This window comes from Scyliorhinus torazame, chromosome 1 (assembly GCF_047496885.1).
Source record: "Scyliorhinus torazame isolate Kashiwa2021f chromosome 1, sScyTor2.1, whole genome shotgun sequence".
In the NCBI taxonomy this organism is placed as follows: domain Eukaryota; kingdom Metazoa; phylum Chordata; class Chondrichthyes; order Carcharhiniformes; family Scyliorhinidae; genus Scyliorhinus; species Scyliorhinus torazame.
Window position 1 is genome coordinate 40,423,144 of NC_092707.1, and position 21,724 is coordinate 40,444,867.

Sequence of the window (21,724 nt, forward strand, 5' to 3'; positions counted from 1 at the left end):
TTGTTATTACTTTTTTCTAGTTGACATATTTTGGAGGATGACTGTGTCGCCCGCTTCCCCCTGGTAAATGGATTATCTGGGGGATAAGCTGACGGTGGCTCACGGTCACGTGGCCCAATGGATGGGCTCGGTCAGGCGGTCGCTGCAAGAAGCCCTCAACCTCGTGGGCACGGCCGTCAGCGAGGCGGACCGCAATGGCGCCTCGGGCGGCGGGGGGCACCCGGGCAGAGCCCCCCTCAAACGCACCTCGTCCTTCCGCCACTTCGCCTCCAGGAGCAGGGAGTCCTTCAGGCGGTTTTCGGTGCGCAGCCAGCAGCGATTCCAATCTCTGAGGAAAAGGAGCAGCACACTTTCAACCACCTCAGACCCTCAAGACACTGTAAGCTTTTCACCCTTGGTGTTTAAAAAAAAAATACATTTGATATTCTTTTTTACCTGTGCATCAACCAGCAAGAAATTGGCTTGTGCCAAGTGCAAAATATCCCCCCCCCCCAAAAAACAGCAACTTAAAAAGGTGTCTTCATACAGTGAGTGGCAGAACATTGCATTGTAAAACAATATTTTGTGATGGGGTGCGTGGTCATATGAAAAAAAAAATCCCTGTACGGTCTTGCCAGTGAACAAGTTTGCACACTGCTTGTAAAGTCGCGTTTTTTGTGCAGTTGGAATTGTTAAATTGTCGTTCAATTTACTGTTGTGCTCTTCAAACTTGTCAAGTTCAGCAATAGTTGGATGCAGAGTAAAACTCCGTCTGCACTATCCCATCAAACACTTTCAAATCAAGATTAGCATGGTCAGGTGTAGAGAGGGCGTCCTGTTTTAACGGGCAGGTTACAGGTGAGGTGGACGAAAACCTGTCATAACCTCAACCTCAGTAAAACATTGCCTACTGCAACTGCATGACTTTTTACAAAATTCCGACTGTAGCCATATTTCTTGTTCTTCAAATTATGTGGCTATTCGTGGCTGTACTCTAAATAGGTTTGCATGGTGGACAGTGGGAATGGGTGGCAGTGGTTAGCACTGCTGCCTCACAGCACCAGAGATCCGGGTTCAATTCCGACCTCGGGTGACTGTCTCCTCCGGGCACTCCAGTTTCCTCCCACAGTTCAAAGTTGTGCAGGTTTTGGCCATGCTAAATTGCCCCTAGTTTACAGAGGTAGGATGGGGATTGGGTCTAGATAAGGTGCTCTTTCGGAGGGCTTGTGCAGACTTGATGGGCCAAATGGCCTCCAGCACTGTAAGGATTCGATGAACATTTAAACCACCATTATAACCCATGACGGTCAGTAGGGGAAATTTTCATCCAAGGTGGACTAATCCTAGATTTGAGAGATGAATCAGTACCATGGAATAGAATGTATTCAATAGTGAGCTCCCTGTTTTCAACATTCCAATTTTCTTATCTTTTTGTAATAATCTTTGCTGTCACAAGTAGGTTTACATTGCCTGTTACTGTGAAAAGCCCCTAGTCGCCACATTCCAGCGCCTGTTCGGGTACACCGAGGGAGAATTCAGAATATTCAAATTACGTAATGGCACGTCTTTCAGGACTACTGGGAGGAAACCGGAGCACCCGGAGGAAACCCACGGGGAGAACGTGCAGACTCCGCACAGTCAGTGACCCAAGCCGGGAATCGAACCTGGGACCCTGACGCTGTGAAGCCACAGTGCTAACCATTGTGCTACCGTGCTGCCCTTTACTCTTGAACATTATACGGCAACTGGAGGTGTTGGAGTAGGGTACGATGATTGTTACATGATAGGTTGTCTATAATTATAGGGTCATTATAGGGTCTATAATGAAATTTCAGTCAGGAAGTTTCTCTTAGGTTAGCATTTTGCATTTTCACTCTTCCAGTAATTTCTAGGAACACAATTTAGGACATTGCTTCAGTCCTGCGCTCCCTTTGCCTCACCTGATTCAGAATCTGCTATCACCTCTCAAAGGGCTGAAGTAGGATTTCTGGCTCAGATTAAATTAAAACTCTGATTTAGTTGATTACCCAGAAAAAGTATACATCTTATTTGCTTTATCTTGCAATTGTGCTTAGTATAAAAAAAAATTGACCATCTACTTATCTAAAACATTGTAGTCTTGCTCAGCGCAGGGCTAAAGGGCTGGCTTTTAAAGCAGGCCAGCAGCACAGGTTTAATTCCTGTACCAGCCTCTCCAAACAGGTGCCGGAATGTGGCGACTAGGAGCTTTTCACAGTAACTTCATTTCAAGCCTACTTGTGACAATAAGCGATTTTCATTTCATTTAATTTCTTTTCCTAATTTAGTCAGTCTCCCTTTCTGGTCAGCCATTGCATAACCTAATTTTCTTTTTGAACTTGGAGTTGAACTCCAAAGCCCTAACTCTATACATAACACAAGCCACATGCTAGAAACTCTGAAACATGATCCACCATTACCACTCCACCGCCCCCCCCCCCCCCCCCCCCACCATATTCTAATTGAAACCTTTGCCTACACTTGTTCTCTCAGACCTGACCCTTTGAACACTTTACATACCAGCTTTGTGTGCTGTGCCTTCCACATACATAGCACAAAAATCAAAATACTTTAGGAGCTGAAAATCTGCAATAAAAATGCTGGAAATGCTCAGCAGGCCAGGCAACACCTGTGAAGAATGAAAGCAAGTTAGCGTTTCAGGTTGACATCAGAACTTGAGCACCTACAGAACAAGTCCTACTTGCCCATCATTCCAACCCTAATCAGCCTCCGCTGTTTCATTTTTAACGTATTGAATTCAAACTCTTTTTTTTTTTTTTTTCCCCCTTGTTTCTGGATCCTTCCATGGGCTTGGCCAGCTCTGAGTCCTAGCTGAGACATGATAGTGGCTCAACTCTGGTCTCTCGTGCTGCCCATTTGTCATGTTCTTCACTTAGTGGTTCAGCTTTCATCGGTTAAGTCCCGACTCATTGGAACTCCCACATAACCCTTCAAACATTGCTATTTCCCTCCCACCTTTAAAAGCCCCCCTCGAAACTGATCCACTGACCTTGCTATCAGGCGGCTCTCCCAAATCTAACATCACTCAATTAATTCTTTCCTATACAAAGCACCCTGAAGCATTTCATTCAATTAAAGGTGGAATACAAATTCAAGATGCTGGTGTTTTAGGTGTGTCTTTACCACATGTAAATTGTTTTGTGCTGTTGCAGCTGTAAATGTGTAAAAGAAAAGCTGAGCATTTACTTGTGTGTAAATGATTAATTTATATTTTAAGAATCAGACCACGGCTGAGTTAAAGTGTTGTACAGGCTAAGTCACATGCTGTTCTCAAGCTACACAAAGCAAGTTGGGCTATTCCAGGTCACATAGCTATCCACTTTCATCTCCCCTCATGGTCCGTACCCCTCTCCCATTTCCCTGTTTTGTGCCTCCATAGGTTCTGAGTCTGGAGTGTTGTTCCGATTTAAGGAATCCTCTGGTCGTTTCCATGCACTTGCAGCCAGTTGGCGAGTTTTGAAGTGGAGAGTAGGTACAGCCGGGAATTTGAATATTTGCTTTTTGTTTTCATATCAATACAATTGACTAACATCAGGTCAATGACCTGACCACATCCGGAAAGGCAACAACAGAACATGTGCCCAGCAGGTGTTGTGCAGTGCTCTCTGGGTGGAGTCTCCAAGAGAGGGGCTGGGTTGTCCGGTGCTCTGTAATTCGGGTCTGCAGCCTGACCTTTTGGTGTGGCATCAATATTGATTTCAGCAAACTGCAGGGTTCACACTGTACAGGCTCGGGTATGGTTTAATGATGACAAAAATGGCCTAATTAATACTAAAGCACTATGCACAGGAAGGATTCACGCAGCACAGTGCAGCAGTCAGCATAGTTGCTAGTAGCAAGTGGACGCAACACCAACTTGTAGCTATTGTTATGGATTGGAGGGGGATTTAACTTAAACAGCCCATCCGTAAGCAGGAAGGTGTTATGATTTTTATTTTCCGTTTTATAAGCGGTAGTATATTTCCCAACTCCTTGGATTTGGTGTGATTCGATTTCTATTAATAACCCCACAACAAACTCGAGATAGGATAAACTCAGAGGGTTAGTTTATTTGCATGCACTCAAACACCAGGGGATGGTCACAGTGTAGTCACCTTGTCACTCACAATAGAAGAGGAAGGAAGAGAAAGAAAGATTTAAAAGGCAAAGGCCACAAGAGTAAAGAATAATTGTTTCAGGTGTGTCCAGAATCATAATCTAATGGTGTATTCCTTCACAGAGGGCAGCAAGCTCAAAATTGATGCTGGATAATTCCGTTTTCCAGTAGAGATGGATCTCATGATGGGATAGGCATGCATGCAGAAATGATTTAGTCCTGTATGTGCCGGTATAAAAGTTCAGAACTTAAGTAGAAACAGTGAGTGTGAATTGGAGCCAGACTTTCAAACCTGGACAGCCCTTTTGGTGCTGCTGCTTGGCTGATAGAAAACGGCAAACTGGTTGCAGTATAGCAATACCGTACAACTGGTTCTCCCAGCTTTGGGGGGGAGGGGCATTGGGAATGACTCCCATTTTGGTTTTGACAAAGGGTGCATATTCCTTTGTCTGGATTCCTGAGGTTGTTAATGTTCTAACCATTAAAAATTTGGCACAGTAAGAAGTCTTGCAACACCAGGTTAAAGTTCCATGAGGTTTATTTGGAATCACTAGCTTTTGGAACGTAGCTCCTTCATCAGGTGAGTGAATTTGTGAGTGAATCAGGTAAGAATTTGATAAGAGGTTACAGGGTCCTTTGTGCTCGTAGACACTGGTGTCCAGGCCTGACTTATGAAGTATAGATAGCCTTTGTATTTTGTTCTCTGCAGCCCAAAGGGTCGTTAGCCTGTCTTCAGAGATAACGAGATGTCAGTTTCTCTAATATTGACAGAAATTTCCTTTTGTTTGCATGTCAAAGCCAGAAATAGCTTCAATCATTTTAAAGTCTTGGTCCATTATTTTTAATTTTAGAAGTTGGCCACGGGGATATGTATATATTTTATAAATATACAGAATGTGAGGCCTCAGCCCCTGACATTCTACAGTGCCTTTAAGGTAGTAAAATGTCCCATGGCACGTCACAGAAACATTGAGAGCTGTCATCAGCCCAGAGAGGGAGGTATTAGTGCAGCTAGTCACAAATCTCATCAGAGAGGTTGGATTTTCAAACCAGTCTCTTGAAGATTAAATGAAAAGTTTTGGGGACAGAATTCCAGACCCGGGACGGCTGACCCCCCGGTCACCAGTGGTGGGCCAATGAAAGTGGGGTTTGGACAGGAGACCAGAATTAGAGAAGCACAGAGGTCAGATCAGAGAATCATGGATATGGGTAGGCAACAGGGACTTTGAGGTTACTTGAGAAAAGGTTGGTGATCAGATAGGACAATAAGCCATTGAAAGTAATTTCTCCCTGCTGCTGTTGGTTGAAGTGTAGAATTGGGGAGACGGTCCTGTAACTTGGAAACTTGTGTCCAGGGTAGAGAGTGAGTTTGCATACCTCACAGATAGAAATGATCTTGTGTTCCTTTGTCTCCAAGCAGTTGTTTTCTATTATATCACTTAAATGCAGGTAACCCTGCATCAGAGGTCCCACATTATGGTAAGTTTAAACTGTGTTTATTGATATGGAATTTTTTTTCTTGTTACAGAATGCCGGATAATTACAATCGGGTTTAAATCTCCTTCCCTAATAATTTATACGATTTTGGTGACATTCTTAAATCTGTGTCATTGTTTCCTGAGTGACCCTCAGCCCAGGAGGGTGGTAGCTGGCATGTTCCTTGCAGTTGTGCAGAGAGTGATTGTGATTGCTGTTGTGACTCTTTGCTGTGTGACCTCATAGTGAACGCGCTGGAGTTTAGGATATGGGGTGGACTTTATAAGGTCCCCCCTTACTGCTTAGAGAATCATTGGGAACCCCATGCTGTGTCTGTCTGGAAGGCAAGATGCAATTTAAGTGCAATCAGGCACTTAAAAAAAAATTCTTTCACGAGATGTGGACTTCGCTGGCTAGGCCAGCATTTATTATCCATCCCTAATTACCCTTCAGAAGATGGTGCTTAGCTCCCTTCCTGAACCGCTGCATTGGCAATATAGTTCCATGTTGTGTGACTTGGAGGGGAATGTGCGGTGGTGATATTCCCATGCATCTGCTGTCCTTGTCCTTCTAGGGGTAAAGGTCACCAGATTGGAAGGTGCTGTTGAAGGAGCCTTAGTGAGTTGCTGCCGTGCGTATTATGCTTTGTTCATGGTTGGGGGAGTGAAGGTGGTCAATAGGGTGCCAATCAAGTGGTCTGCTTTGTCCTGTTTGGTGTCAAATGTTGGAGCTGCACTCATCCAGGCAAGTGGGGAATATTGCATCACACTCCTGACTTAGGTCTTGTGGATACTGGACAGGAATTGGGGAGTCAGGAGGTGAGTTACCCAATGCAGAATTCCTAGTTTTCGACCTGCTCTTGCAACCACAGTATTTATCTGGCTAATCCACTTCAGTTTCTGGTCAATGGTAACTAGCCAATCAGAGGCCAAGCAGCTTCCCATTGCTGGCAGCACAACCAGAGCAGTGGCTGCTGTCGGCAATGTTCCAATGCCCTCACCAGGGATCTTGGCTGGATCCTTGGATAAAGGTGCAGTGTGGCGTGTTGGGGGTCACATGGAGGGGGTCACCAGCAAGAGGGGGAGGAGGGGTTGGATGCTATGGTAGCGGTTTGGCTTCCAGCAACCCACTTCCTGATGATGGTATTCCGTCATCGGGCACTGAGTGACTGAAAAAGGGACCCCTCTGGTAGGTAGCTGACAAAGACCACTCCGTTTGCTGAATGGGTTTTGAGAGCCTGCAGAGATCCATTAAATTCCTGAGCCACCATTAAGTTCCAATGCACTCAAGAGATACAGTAATTGGGTTCAAGTGGTTCATTAATGGGCCTAATCATGATCCTGCTACCAGTAGGTGGTCGGTCAGCCTTTTCCCACCCCATTAAATTGGGGGCTGTTTTCCGATGTCGGAAATGGAAGCATTCACTCCCGCACAACCGCCATTGTGCCCGCTCCAACAGGTTCCATTAAATTGCCGGCATGGTTTAAGGTGGTTTAGTCGAATTATTAAAATTAGGTTCCCAGCTTTATACACTGTCATCACTGATAATAAAGACCTTCACCTTATTGCGGAATGAGTTATATTTCTTGAGGGGAGATTCACCTTGTTGTATCTGGATTTCAAAGTTTCTGAGCACTGTAGCATTGTATCAGTCGATGTTCTTTTAACACCATAACATTATTTAAATGGCCTAGTGGATAAAATCTTATGTGGTTCTGAGACATAAAACCAGGATGGTACTCAACTTGATGATCTGAATGGCCTACTTCTGTCCCCTACATCTTACAGTCTTAACCTGTCATATAGGGTTAGTTAGTCCCAAATGATATCAAACTTTCTGGAAAAGGATGGACTGAGGAATAGAAGTGAATGAAGACCTGAGGTATTTACAGTAATTTCAAGATTATTGGTCATTTTTATGTCAGAATTCAACTGTAATGTAACCTCGCAGAAAATGTTGTATTGTGAAGTGTGAATGTATTCAGGACTGTTAACATATGTCCACCTCAAATTTATACATTAATTGCTGGGCATGTGTTACGTATAGGATAACTGAGCCAGCATATTAGAATGCATTAACCTATGAAGGCATTGAAATGATGTAATCCACAAAACAGCATAACATTTATTAGCATAATGTAAATGTGGACTTTGTGCCATGTGACTGAAAATATGATACACACCTTTATTTAACCGATACAGAAAATGTTTCCTGTGTATCGCAGATTGCGAGTTTATTTATCGAGCAGGGCCTGTATTTTTGTACACCAGTCCTGCCTTTAAATTGCAAGTGCAATGTAAACTTATATTATTAGAATATAAATATCAATTTTCTGGTGACAGAATGAAACATAAATACTCTAGTTGTCCTGGTTCCATGGAATTGGACTTCATTGAGTTTTACGGTTGTGTGTGCGTGCGTGTGTGCGCGTGTGCAGCACAGGGCTAAATCGCTGGCTTTGAAAGCAGACCAAGGCAGGCCAGCAGCACGGTTCAATTCCCGCAGCAGGCACAGGAATGTGGCGACTAGGGGCTTTGCACAGTAACTTCATTTGAAGCCTACTTGTGACAATAAGCGATTTTCATTTCATTTCATTTGTGGTCATAAACGTTTGTCACAAATGGAGCATGACTTTGCCAGGGAGGTGGGGAGTGAAAATTTTGGTTAGGACAAATATTTGGAAAATGAGATGAAAGATAACAGTCAGCACTTTGACGGTGCAACATGGAGAGACAAATAGGGAACGTACAGTGAATACACATTAGGATATGCACAAATTGTACATGTACTCACACAGAAAACAGTCACACTGACATACTGCCAAGTGAAAACTTTGTACCATGATGTGAGTTATAGCTTTTGCATAGTCCAGGAATTAATCAATAGACGTTACAAAATCACTGAAGCTGTTGAGATTCATTGAATTCCCTTCAAGTTAGTCAATAAGATTAATTTTCAGAATAAATATGCTGCCAATTTGACTTTTAAACTATGCTGGTACAACACAATGATGTATGCAACCCAAGCCATGTAGTCCCAAACAACCGATGATGGAAGAATCTACACCCAAATTATTCACCCATACTTTGTATTTGATCTGATCCTAATGTATATTTCAAGCATTTTCTGTTTTTATTTCGGGTTTCAAAAATGTACAGTTTTTTTTTAGTCCCACATGCAAGCGAGTATTGAAAGCGGAGAATTGAACGATTAAAGATGTGGTTCGAAAGCTGGTGTTGGAAGATTTCTGAGGCATTGGGGGACTGGTTCTGCGGAAGATAGGACCTGTACAAGCCGGCGGTGTTATACCTGAACAGGACTGGGGCATATATCCTTGCAGGGAGATGCTGGTGCTGTTTGGGAGGGGAGGGGGTGGGCGTTTAAACTAGATTGGCAAGGGGAGGCAAACCTGAGGGAAAATTCAGAGCAAGGAACAGGAGATGGAGAATTAGAGAGTGACGGTGAAAGTCCGAAGCAGGACGGGAATTTGGCAGTGTTAAACGGTACATATGTAAATGCAAGGAGCATAGTAAATAAAATGCTGATGAGCTGAGGGCACAGACACATGGCAGCGTTATACTAATAATCCTTATTGTCACAAGTAGGCTTACATTAACACTGCAATGAAATTACCGTGAAAAGCCTCTAGTCGCCACATTCCGGCGCCTGTTCAGGAACACAGAGGGGGAATTCAGAATGTCCAAATGATCTAACAGCACATCTTTCAGGACTTGTGGGAGGAAACCGGACCACCCGGAGGAAACACGCAGACACAGGGAGAACTTGCAGACTCCACACAGACAGTGGCCCAAGCCAGGAATTGAACCTGGGTTCCTGGAGCGGTGAAGCAACGGTGCTACCCACTGTGCCGAGTGCCGCCCATGTTATCATGGAAACTTGACTTAAGAATGGGCAAAAATGGCAACCAAACATCCTTGGATATAGAATTTTTAGGCAGGATAGGGAGGGGATATAAAAGGTGGGGAAACAGCATTATTACAGTTGTGAAGAGGGATGATATACTGAATGAAGTATCCAACGAGGCCAAATGGGCTTGCACTCTGAAATGAAAAAAGGGCAATCATATTACTAGGAGAGTACTATCGACCCAAAGTAGTCAAAGGGAGTTAAAAAAGCAAATATGTAGACAGGTTTCTGAGTGTAAAAACAATAATGCAGTAATCATTGGAGACTTCAACTATCCTGATATAAATTGGGATACCAATATTTCAAAGGGCACAGAAGGCGCATAATTCTTGAACTGCATTCAAGAGAACCTTTTTAGCTGGCACGTAACCAGTCCGACGAGAGGGAGTGCAATTCTAGTTTTAGTCTTGGGAAATGAAGCTGTGCAATCGGATGAAGTAGCGTTTTGGAGACGGTGGCCATAATATAGTTAGATTTAACATCATTATGGAAAAAGACAAAGAAAGAACAGGAGTAAGTTCAAAATTGGGGGAAGACAAATTTTACAAAGCTGAGAAATGAGCTGGCAAGAGCGGACTAGATGCAGCTATTAGAAGGAAAAACTGTCAAACAGTTGGGAGATACTCAAAAGTGAGATTCTACAGGCACAGTGTAAACGTGTTCCCACAAAGAAAAAGGGTGGGACCGGCAAGTCTAAAGCCCCCTGGTTATCCAGAAGCAAATAGGCCAAGATAAAGCAGAAAAAGAAAGCCGATGACAGTCACAAAAACTTTAATACTGTAGAAAACTGACAGGAGCATAGAAAGTAAAAGGGTGAAATTAAAATGGAAATTAGGAAATCAAAGAGAGGATACAAACAAAGTATTGGCAGGTAAATTCAAAGAAAATCTTTAACATGTTTTACCAATATATTAAGAGTAAGAGAATAACTAAGAAAAATGTAGAGAAAAATTTAAGAAAAAGGTGTACATTGTAACTTGTGGATTGATTCAGAAGATGTGAACATGGTTCCCAATGAGTACTTTCTCTCTCTCATCAATGAGGAGAGGTATGATTCAGACATTCTTGTGGAAGGAGTGTGAAATATTAGATACAATAAGCTTGAAGGTGGATATATCACCAAAGCCAGATGGATTGTATCGCAGGCTGTTGAAAGAAGCCAGCGGGGAAATGCCAGATGCTCTGAGGATCATTTTCCAATCCTCACCAGAAGCAAGTGAGGTACCAGATGACTGGAGTCTGCAAACATTGTACCATTATTTAAAAAGGGTGCAGGGAATAGGCCAGATACTTATCGGCCTGTCAGTCTGGCCAGTGATGAACAAATTATTGGAAACAATTATGGGATTCTCTTTCGGAGGATCGGTACAGATTCGATGGGCCGAATGGCCTCCTGCACTGTAGGGATTCTATGACTCAGAGACAGGATTAACTGTCACTTCGAAAGGCACAGATTGATCAGGGATAGTTTGCATGGTTTTGTTAGGGAAAATCATGTCTCATTAACTTAATAGAACTTTTTGAGGAATTAACAGGGGATTGCTGAGTGTACTGGAGTGGAGGGTGTCTGCATGGATTTCAGTAAGGCATTTGACAAGATTCCACAGACTGGCCAGAAAAGTGAGAGCTCATGGGAAACGGAAAGGTGATAGTTTGGATCCAAAATTGGCTCAGCAACAGAAAACAGTTTCCAGTGTTGTTCCAGAGGGCTCCCTGTTGGAGGCCCTTGCTGTTCGCTGTATATAGTAATGATTTAGACTTGAATGTGACTGGCATGACTGGAAAATTTGCAGATGACAAAATTGCCGTGTATTTGATAGTGAAGAGTATAACTGTTGACTCTAGGATGATATCAATGATTCGGTTGAGCGGACAGAGAATGGAATTCAATCTGGAAAGTGTGCGGCAGTGGATTTGGGGAGGGCAAACAAAGCAAAGCAATACTCCATAATCGGGAAGATATTGAGAAGGATTGAGGACATGAGAGACCTTTGAATGCACGTCCACAGATCCCTGAAGGTGGTAAAGAAAGCATATAGAATGCTTTTCTTTATTGAACGAGATATTGAATACAAAAGGAAATGGATAAAGCTCTGATTAGGCCACAGCTGGAATTCAGTTCTGATTGCCACTATACAGGAAGGACATAAATGCTCTGGAGAGAGAGTGCATAGGAGATTTGCAAGAATGTTGCCAGGGTTTGAAAAGTGATACTACGAGGAGAGATTGGCTAGGCTAGGGTTATTTTCCATAGAAGAGAGGGGGTTGAGGAGTGACCTAATTGAGGGGCCTAGACTGGGTGGTAGACAGGAAATACTTTTTTCCCCGAACTGAGAGATCAATTACCAGGAGGCATAGATTTGAGGTGATTGATTGTAGAATTAGAGTGGACATGAGGAAAAACCTTTTCACCCAGAGGGTGATGACAGTCTGGAATTCACTGCTTAAGTCGGTGGTTGAGGCTGGGGTGCACAACTCATTTAAAAGGTTCCTCTGTCTGCATTTGAAGCGCTGTAACCTATGGAGCACGCGCTGAAAAATTAGATTAAAATGGGCGGCTAGTTTCTTCTCTTTTTTTTGGCTGGCACAGACACGATGGCTGGATGGCTTCTTTCTGTAACGTAACCTTTCTCTGGTGCTAACCTCTGCACCTGGAGACATCTGTCACTTAAATATCTTCCACCAATAACATTTTCTTCCAGCTCCATGTTAACAAAATCAAAAACTGTTTCTATAATATATTGTGATAGAGGAAAACACCATATATTAATCAGGAATTTAGTAGAATCAGAGTGAATGGGGAAAAGACACATTGCCCATTGAATTTCAATGGTGGAATGGATTATTTTTTAAGCGTCAATCTTGGGATCAGTGGTGCTATTCTGACTTCTGAGTCAGAAGGTTGTGGGTCCAATGCCCGCTATCATCAAATGAGAACACAATCTCACTGTCAATCTAGTGTAATACTGAGATAATGGTGCTGTGTTGGAAATGCCACCGTTGGGGATGAGATGCTAAACTGAAGCTCTGTCTTTCCTTCGGGTGGACAGAAAAGATCCCATGCCACTATTGAAAGAAGAAGGGAAACATCCAGTTCCGTCTGATAATTAGCCTCAATTAGTGAAATATTCTTGACCTTGTATCTCACTGCTACTTGTGAAGCCTTGTTAGATATACCACCGTGTTTACAGTACAGCAGTGACTGCACTGCAAAATCATTTATTTAGATGTGAAGTATTTTAGGATTCCTCGGAAATAATGAAAGACGCTGTATAAATTTAAAATGGTTTAGTTTATCTGAAGTTGACAATTCTGAGAGATTTTTCCATTAAGTTACAATGGTTCCTGCCCATCCTGGGCTATGAATGAATAATCAGGTCAGGTCAAAGGCTAGGAATCCTACCGCGAAGTAACTCACCTCCTGACACTTCCAAACCCTGTCTACCATCAACAAGGCTCAAGTCAGGAGTGTGATGGAATATTCTCCACTTGCCTGGATGAGTGCAGTTCCAGCAACACTCAAGATGCTCAACACCATCCAGGACAAAGCAGCCCACTTGATTGCTCCCCCTTCCACAAACATTCAAACCCTCCACCACCGATGAACAGTGGCAGCCAAGTGTACCATCTACAAGATGCACTGCAGTAACTCACCAAGGTTCCTTAGACAGCATCATCCAAAACCACGACCACTGCCATCTAGAAGGACAAGAGCAGCAGATACTTGGGAACCCCACCACCTGGGGGTTTCCCTCCAAGTCACTCACCACCCTGACTTGGAAATATATCATCGTTCCTTTACTGTCACTGGGGCAAAATCCTGGAACTCCCTCCCTCCCTAACAGCAGGGTGGATGTACCTACACCTCAACGACTGCAGCGGTTCAAGAAGGCAACTCACCACCACCTTCTGAAGGGCAACGAGGGATGGGCAGTAAATGCTGACCTAACCAGCGACACCCACATCCCATAAATTAATTTTTAAAAGTTCCAATTGGTAAGAGTTAAATAGCATGAGCTTTGGTAGAATAATCAGATGTTTCTCTTATGGTGTAAAACTCAAAATTCTAATGAATGGGTGTTGTCCTGCTGACTAAAATCCTCTGTAAGGCCGCTCGCCAGGAAGACCTAGTTAAAAGAGAGCAGGTCACCTCAGCAGCCAGACTCAGCCAATTCTGACAGCTTGACCTTTAGGTGGCCAAGCTTAAACTCATGTCGCTAGCATAAACCTCCACCAGCATTTTAAAATATTGCATTTGGACATTGGCTGACATGTCACAGACTTTAAGAGGATATCAACCACTTTAGCAGTGGATCTTAGTCAAGAGGTCAACACCCATTCATTAGAATTTTGAGTTTTACACCATAAGAGAAACATCTGATTATTCTACCAAAGCTCATGCTATTTAGCTCGTACAGTTGGAACCTTTTTGCAGGTTGCCTGTGGTCAGTTATCCCTGTCAGGAACTGGAAAGAGATTGAACCTTATTTTGGAGGATAAAGACAATCCAATGATGTATAGAATACTTTGTTCTCGTCATGTTGCAGGGTTAGGAACTTCATGTGGGAATGTATTCAAATGGGTTGAAGACAAAAGATTATTATGTTAGATTGACATCCTGAAATTTTAAGGCATTTTGAAAGGTCAGAGAAATTTTTCAGCAGGCCCCCTCTCCTCCCCTCTGAGGAAGTCTTTCTTGTTTTTTTTAAATCTTCCTAAAGAGCTTTAATAAATTGGGTGAGTGCATTGCCGGACAGAACGTTCAGTTTCTTGGAAGGAACAGGCCCAAATTGCTGCTTAATCCATGTTTTCTTCTTATCTCTGGAGTTTCCACAATACCATTCTACGCTGTCACGCTGATTTATAATCATAGGCTCTGCTGTGTGGGAGGAGTAAACAGGTCAGGGAATCCTGCAGCAATGTTTCAAGAGCAGTGCATCTGTAAACTACTTCACTGGCTTCAGTAAAGCATGGGAACTGTGCTCAGTAACCGAACTTCTTGCACAAAGGAAGGGATAAAAATATCTTCATGTCTAGGGAATATAGGCAAGAGATGCCACAGAGGCAGACAGTGTGACATCATGAGTTGCTTGAGTAGACCTGGGAGTTTACAAAATCCAGGCTCCAGCATCACTGACCAGAAATGCGGTAATCACAGGGTTATGAATAACATTATTCAACGGGAAAGATTCAAACAGTACTGCTGAAAGGGATTCAATTTTTTTCTGCTTAAGCTGCCTGTTCCCTCCTCTCCAATACAAGCAGAAGAAAAAAAACAAGATGATCCCCTGCCCTCTCTAATCTGCTGGCAGTGTAAAATAATGAGGCTTGTATTCATTTGCAGTAGGTCACTTCAAAGCAAATATTCATCAAGCCAATTCCACCATCAGACCAGCCCCTTCAGTCTGGCAAGAGGGATCTTTCCCGTTCTAATGAAATGAAATGAAAATCGCTTATTGTCACAAGTAGGCTTCAATGAAGTTACTGTGAAAAGCCCCTAGTCGCCACTTTCAAATGGGTCAGTTAAATGCCACTTTATTCACTGCCTATATGGAAATAGCAAGATTTGAAGTTAAAACTCTGTAATGTTTTTTTAAAACTTCTTCTCGTCAAAGAAACTCACACCGTGAAATATTAAAATATTACCCCTGCGCATATTCCGAGAAAGTTTCTTCCGGTAGGGAGCATTTAAACTCATTCGTCCATTGGGTTCTCTTATCTTGATTGACACTTAAATGGAAATTGGGCTTTTATCAGTCGTTCTTGGCAAACAAAGTAATTGTTAGAGCTGACTATTCTTTGTCTGCAGTTTGCACTGACCATGCCTGACAACAGTTTCCAAGAAGGGAAGAATCAGGAAAGAAAGTTGCACTATCTACATCCCCAAAGTGGTGGAACAGGTTCACCCCGACACCGGCATGTCTACCAAGGCCTTGAACATCACAAACTCGTTCGGCAACAACATTTTTGAGCTCATTGCGGGTGCGGTTTCTCCCAGGTGGACCAGACATCAAAACACGGCACCATCAGCTTCCAGGAGATCTTGACCGCTCCCGCTGCTGCCAGGGAGTTGGCCAACACTGGGTCACTGTCTGTGTGGAGTTTGCACATTCTCCCCGTGTTTGCGTGGGTTTCGTCCCCACAACCCAAAGATGTGCATGCTAGGTGGCTTGGCCACACTAAATTGCCCCTTAATTGGACAAAAATGAATTGGGTACTCTAAATTGTTTTTTAAAGGAGTTGGCCAACACGCCATTGTTGGAGGAGACAGTTCAAAGTGAAACTGCATAATGTTCTGAAAGAGAAATGCAAAAATATTGGAGCCGATGATGTCTGCAGTCAGTAGTGAAGTAACAGTTTACGTTGTAACGCTACATCAGGTTAAGATAGACGGCACGGTGGCACAGTGATTAGCACTGCTGCCTCACAGCGTCAGAGACCCCGGCTCAATTTCAACCTTGTGTAGAGTTTGCACATTCCCCTTGTCTGCTTGGATTTCCCCTGGGTGCTCCAGTTTCCTCCCACAGTCCAAAGATGTGCAGGTTAGATAGATTGGATATGCTAAATTGCCCCCAGGTGGGGTTACAGGTTCAGGGTGGGGATCGGGCCTAGGTTGGGTGCTCTATAAAGGGTTGGTGCAGACTTGATCGGCCGAATGATCTCCTTCTGCACTGTAGGGATTCTCTAGGCGAGGTTTCCAACGTCTGACTACTACATAATGCATCCAGCTGGAAAGTGAACATATGTGTGGAAGTTTCATAAACAACTGAACAGCTCACCATGAAGAATCATGCATGAAGAATGGTGTTAAGAGCTATTGAGGGGTTGGTCCAATCTGCGCTGCTTCTCCTAAGTTCAGCCTGAGGACTGCGATGAGGAAGAACTTCTTCTCTAAGTTATGAACTTGTGAAATTCTCTACCACAGAAAGCTGTTGGGGCCAGTGCGTTAGATATATTCAAGAGGGAGCTGGAAGTGGCCCTTGCGGCTAAAGGGCTCAAGGAGTATGGAGACAAAGCAGGAGTGGGATACTGAATTTGCATGATCAGCCATGATCATATTAAATGGTGGTACAGGCTCGAAGGGCTGAATGGCCTACTCCTATGCCTATTTTCTATGTTTCCAGTCAGTCCTTCGAGGAGGGAGCCGAGAAAAAAAAAGATTTTGTGAGTTGCACAGACCAGAGGTCAGAACGCTTTCTCAGGCTTTGGAAAAATCAACACATTTTAAATTTTATAGCTTCTGGAAATCAAGATAACGGTAAAATCTTTTGGAAAAAGTAGACCAGATAGGAAAAAAAAGTAGGAGAACATTTTGGCAATAATGACAATATTATGTGTTTTAAGATGCCGATAGAGAAGGACATAAGTATGTCAAAAGATGTGCATGTTGGGTAGGGTTGAGGGGATAGAGCGGGGGCGTGGGCCTAGGTGGCGTGCTGTTTCAGAGGGTCGATGCAGACCCGATGGGCCGAATGGTATCCTCCTGCATTATAGTGATTCTGTGATGAAAACCAAGTTAATAGATTGGAGAAAAGCTGATTCTGAGGCATGAGAATATAACGTAAGGGACAATATGAAAAGATTAGGAAAGAACTTTTAAAAGAGAATAATTATGAAATCATCAAAGAACATAATACCAAATAGTCAAATATTTAGCAGGCACATCAATTGCCAAAAAAAAGGTTATGGTAGGAATAAGACCATTAAGGGATAGAAGGATAATACTAGGTGGCAGAAATATTGTATTAAATAATTATTTTGCTTCGCTATTTACTAGGAAGATAGAAACGGTACATGGGATGTAGGCATCGCTGGCCGGGCCAGCATTTGTTGCTCATCCCTGAGGGCATTTAAGAGTCAACCACATTGCTGTGGATCTGGAGTCACATGTAGGTCAGACCAGGTAAGGATAACACATTCCCTAAAGGACATTAGTGAGTAATGAGATAATTGCTTTACAATAAAAAAGTGATGCAAGGAACAATCTAAACAAATTCAAAGAGGATAAAGCACATTGCTCTGGATAGACTGCATCCATACATTTTGAAAGAATCTAGAAAAGAGATAAAAGAGTCCTTACTACTCCTATTTAACAATTCTTTAAAAGAAGGTTTAGTGCCAGACTGGTGGATAGCTAATTTAATTCCTCTATTTAAGAATGGGGACAAAACCTGGCCAGGGAATTATAGACCAATTAGCTTAACATCAGTGGAAGGCAAAGTAATGGAATACCTACTAACAGAGAATAGAAGAATGTCAATAAATGAGAAATGCAATAATATACAGCCAGCAAGGGCAGCACGATGACGCAGTGGGTTAGCCCTGCTGCCTCACAGCGCCGAGGTCCCAGGTTTGGTCCCGGCTCTGGGTCACTGTTTGTGTGGAGTTTGCATATTCTCCCCGTGTTTGCGTGGGTTTCGCCCCCACAACCCAAAGATGTGCAAGGTAGGTGGATTGAACACACTAAATTGCCCCTTAATTGGAAAAAATGAACTGGATACTCTAAATTTATTTTTAAAAAAGAAAAAATATTGCGGAGGACTGCACCACATTACAGAACAACATTAGAAAAACGTACAAAATGGGCAAATGAAGTTCAACATGAATAAATGTGAGGTTGCACATTTTGGAACAGAGATCAATTATTACCTGGAAGGTGCAAGTCTAGGTGGGGTGGAGGAGCAAAGGGATTCCAGAGTACAAATATATCTGTCATTAACAGTTGCACCACAGGTTAGCAAAGCCTTTATTAAAAAAAAAAAGTAGACCAAGCACTATGTTTATTTCTAGAGGGATAGAATTGACAAGTAGTTATGTTAAAGCTGCCTCAAACCTTGGTTAGATCACACATATAATATCAAATGCAGTTCTGGTTGCCATATTATAGAAAGGACACAGGAACTGGAGAGAGGGTGCAGGGAATGCAGAGATACCAGAAATGCATGGGTTTACATATCGGAGAAGGGTTGACGAGCTGAGTCTCTTTTTCTCAAACAAAGATTGCTGAAAGGTGACCTAATGACGTCTTTAAAATAATTAAAGGTTTTGTTAGAGTGGATACAGAGAGAATGTTTCCTCTTGTGGGGAAGAGCATAATTAAAGGTCATCTATATAAGGTAGTCACTAATAAATTAATAAAGATTTCAGCAGAAATTCCTTTACTCAAGGAGTGGTAAGAATCTGGAACCCACTACAATAAGAGTTGTTTGAAGTGATTAGATAGATGCATTTTAAAGGGAAGCTAGAGAAACATATAAGGAAGAAGTAAATCAAGAGTTAGGTTAATAGATTGAGAAGGGAAAAAATGTGAGGGGCTTGAGAGGAGCATCAACAGTGGCATGGCTGGTTGGGCTGAATGACCCACTTCTGTGCTGTATATTTTTCTTTGTAATGTATTTTATTACAAACATGTATCAAAACAGGTTACAGCAAATAAATACCCCGGGAAACATGCTTCCCAGCAATCAACTATACAGTCTACAGAATGCTTCCCTTTTTCACCCCCACCCTGGCAACGAACAGCTCCTCAAACATGGTCATAAACATCCCCCATCTTTTCTCAAACCCTCCTGCAGAGCCCCCTAACTCATATTTTATCTTCTCCAACCGCAGGAAGTCGTACATGTCACCCAACCAAGCCGCTATCCCCGCTGGTGATGCTGACTGCCACTCCAGTAAAACGCCGCCGTGCAATCAGAGAAGAAAAGGCCACAACATCAGCCTTCCTCTTCTCCATGAGCTCCGGCTTCTCTGAAACCACAAATATCGCCACCAAAGGATCTGAGTCCACCTCCTCCTCCACTATCTTGGCTAAGACTGCGAACACTCCTGCCCAGAATCTTCCCAATTTTTTGCAACCCCAAAACATGTGCGTGTGATTTTCTGGCCCCCGCCCACACATTTCACACTCATCTGCTACCCCCTGAAAGAACCCACTCATTCTCGCTTGAGTCATATGCACCCTGTGCACCACCTTAAATTGTATCAGGCTCATCCTTGCAAAAGATGAGGTCCTGTTTACCCTAAGCACTGCCTCACTCCATACTCCCCAATTGATCTCCCCTTCCAACTCCGCTTTCCCTTTCTCCTTGATCTTCACCACCCGTTCGCCTTCCTGCTCCCCCAGCCATTTGTATATATCCCCAATTCTTCCCTTCCCTTCCACATCCGGAAGCAGCAGTTGCTCCAGGAGGGTGTAACTCAATAACCTAGGGAACCCCCTCCACACCTTTCGCGCAAAGTCTCTCACCTGCAGATACCTGAACTCACTCCCCCTCAGCAGCTCTACCCTCTCCCTTAGCTCCTCCAGACTGGTGAACCCTTCCTCCATTGAACTGTATATTCTATATAATCTGTTGAAAAGTGGTTGTTTCAGTGTGCAGAACTATGAAATTATTATGAAAGAGAATTGATATAAAGAGCACCTCCATTTTATTAGCCAAGTCTGGCCAATGAAATCTAGTCTGCTGGGACAAAGGACCCTGAAAATAATCTCATTGGAACATGAACAACCTCAGGAATCCAGACCAAGGAATGTCTCCACACTCAAAGTGGAAAGGTGGGAGCCATGTGACATGGCCCCTCAAACAGGTAGAACCAGTTACCCGGTTTACTGTACTGCAAGTAAGTCTACCGAACCTTTACCGAACAAGCAGCATCTCAGAAAAGGGGCTCTGTCCAGGTTTGAACGCCTTCCCTCATCTACACTATGAATACTCTGTGGGGTTATTAAATAGAAAATTGAATCACTCCAAAACTGAAGGGTTGGGAAATACACCACTGCTGATCAGGAGGAAATTAAAATTGAAACACCTTTCTGCTTGTGGATGGTGGTGAAAATAAATCAGAGCTGTTTAAATTAAAGCCCCTCATGTCCGTAACCACCCTCACTGAGGGTGAAGATATTTTTCATTACATCGGTCTTGGAGTCAAAGATAGGTTTGTCAAGCCTCCTGGAATGGCCGGGAGGATATCCGAATTGGAATCAATCTCCCAGTGGCCAAAGAAAGCAACCTGGGTGATTTTCTTTGAACGGAGCAGTACTATAATGTGTCATCAGCAACCACCAGGAAGGGGAAAGAAACTACAACTTGTGTCATGAGGCATTGCCACGCGGTGACATTGTTCCCAGCACAGCATGCCCAATCAAATTCAACCCTTAAACTGATTGGCTAGGATTTTAGCAGGCTGCAATTTCACTGAGGGACCTGGCCTAAGCAGCAAGCGTTAGTCGGGATGCGGTGAGCAAGGTTCGGATCACTTCATTTCATTAAAATCCAAGTTTTAGCGATTTTTACTATCACTGATTGAAACCACAGCACGGATCTTGCATCAAGCCTTTCTGAGAATGAGTAAAGATTTTTTCCCTCCAAACCGAAATCAGTATTCATCCTCACTGCAAATCCATCCTATTTGCCAAATTTAAATTGGTTTGTTTCCCCTCTCTGAGAATCTCCTCATGCCACCCTTCCAGCTCTCCGTGATTTCATTCCCATCAACTTCTCCCACAATATATTCAGCCAGGGGTGACAACTCTAGTGAAAGACCAGCATGCAACTCACTGTTCCAGTTAATCCCCATGATATTACTATTAAAATCAAATTGGCGGAGAATTTCCTACTTATTCTGTCACCTTTTTAACAGAAAGGTTACTGGATTATATTGCAGTCTTGTGTGAGGTGTTTATTTTCAGAGCAGCTGAATGGAGGGATGAATTTACGGGTGCCTTACTTCCTTGTCCCTCTGTCTTTGATCAAAGACAAGAAGCTACAGGTATTGCATCTGGCTGGAGCCAGAGGGTATTATCTGTGAGTTACTTATTTTGAAACTGTTTTCTTTGTTTCCATGGGAGTGTGAAATTTTGCAATTTTGATAGTGCCTCCAACAATTCTCGTGCATGAAACATTTTTATTCCGATGTTCCAACAGTGACTCACTCCACTTCAAAAGTACTTTACTAGCTGTAAAGTGCATTCAGAGATCCAGTGTCATGTAAAGTTCTGTATGAATGCAAGTCTTTATTTCTTAAAGATTTTTAAGCAGAAGTTTGCAGATTTGACTTGGAGACCGCCTTCCTTACCCTGTAAAATTAGATGTAAATCAACATCATTATGTTGCAGTCTGGCAAGGAATTCTGCTGAACAGCAGCAACATGGATTCAAAATTGTCTGAGTGACAAGTAACACAAGTACTAGTTACTGGGTGTTT

The 21,724-nt window shown here is 43.1% G+C and overlaps 1 protein-coding gene across 2 annotated transcripts in view; it reads left to right on the forward strand.

The window, feature by feature from the left end:
- LOC140398925 (uncharacterized) overlaps window positions 1-21,724 on the forward strand; it is a 373,657-nt gene that overhangs the window by 269,687 nt on the left and 82,246 nt on the right. The window lies entirely within an intron of this gene.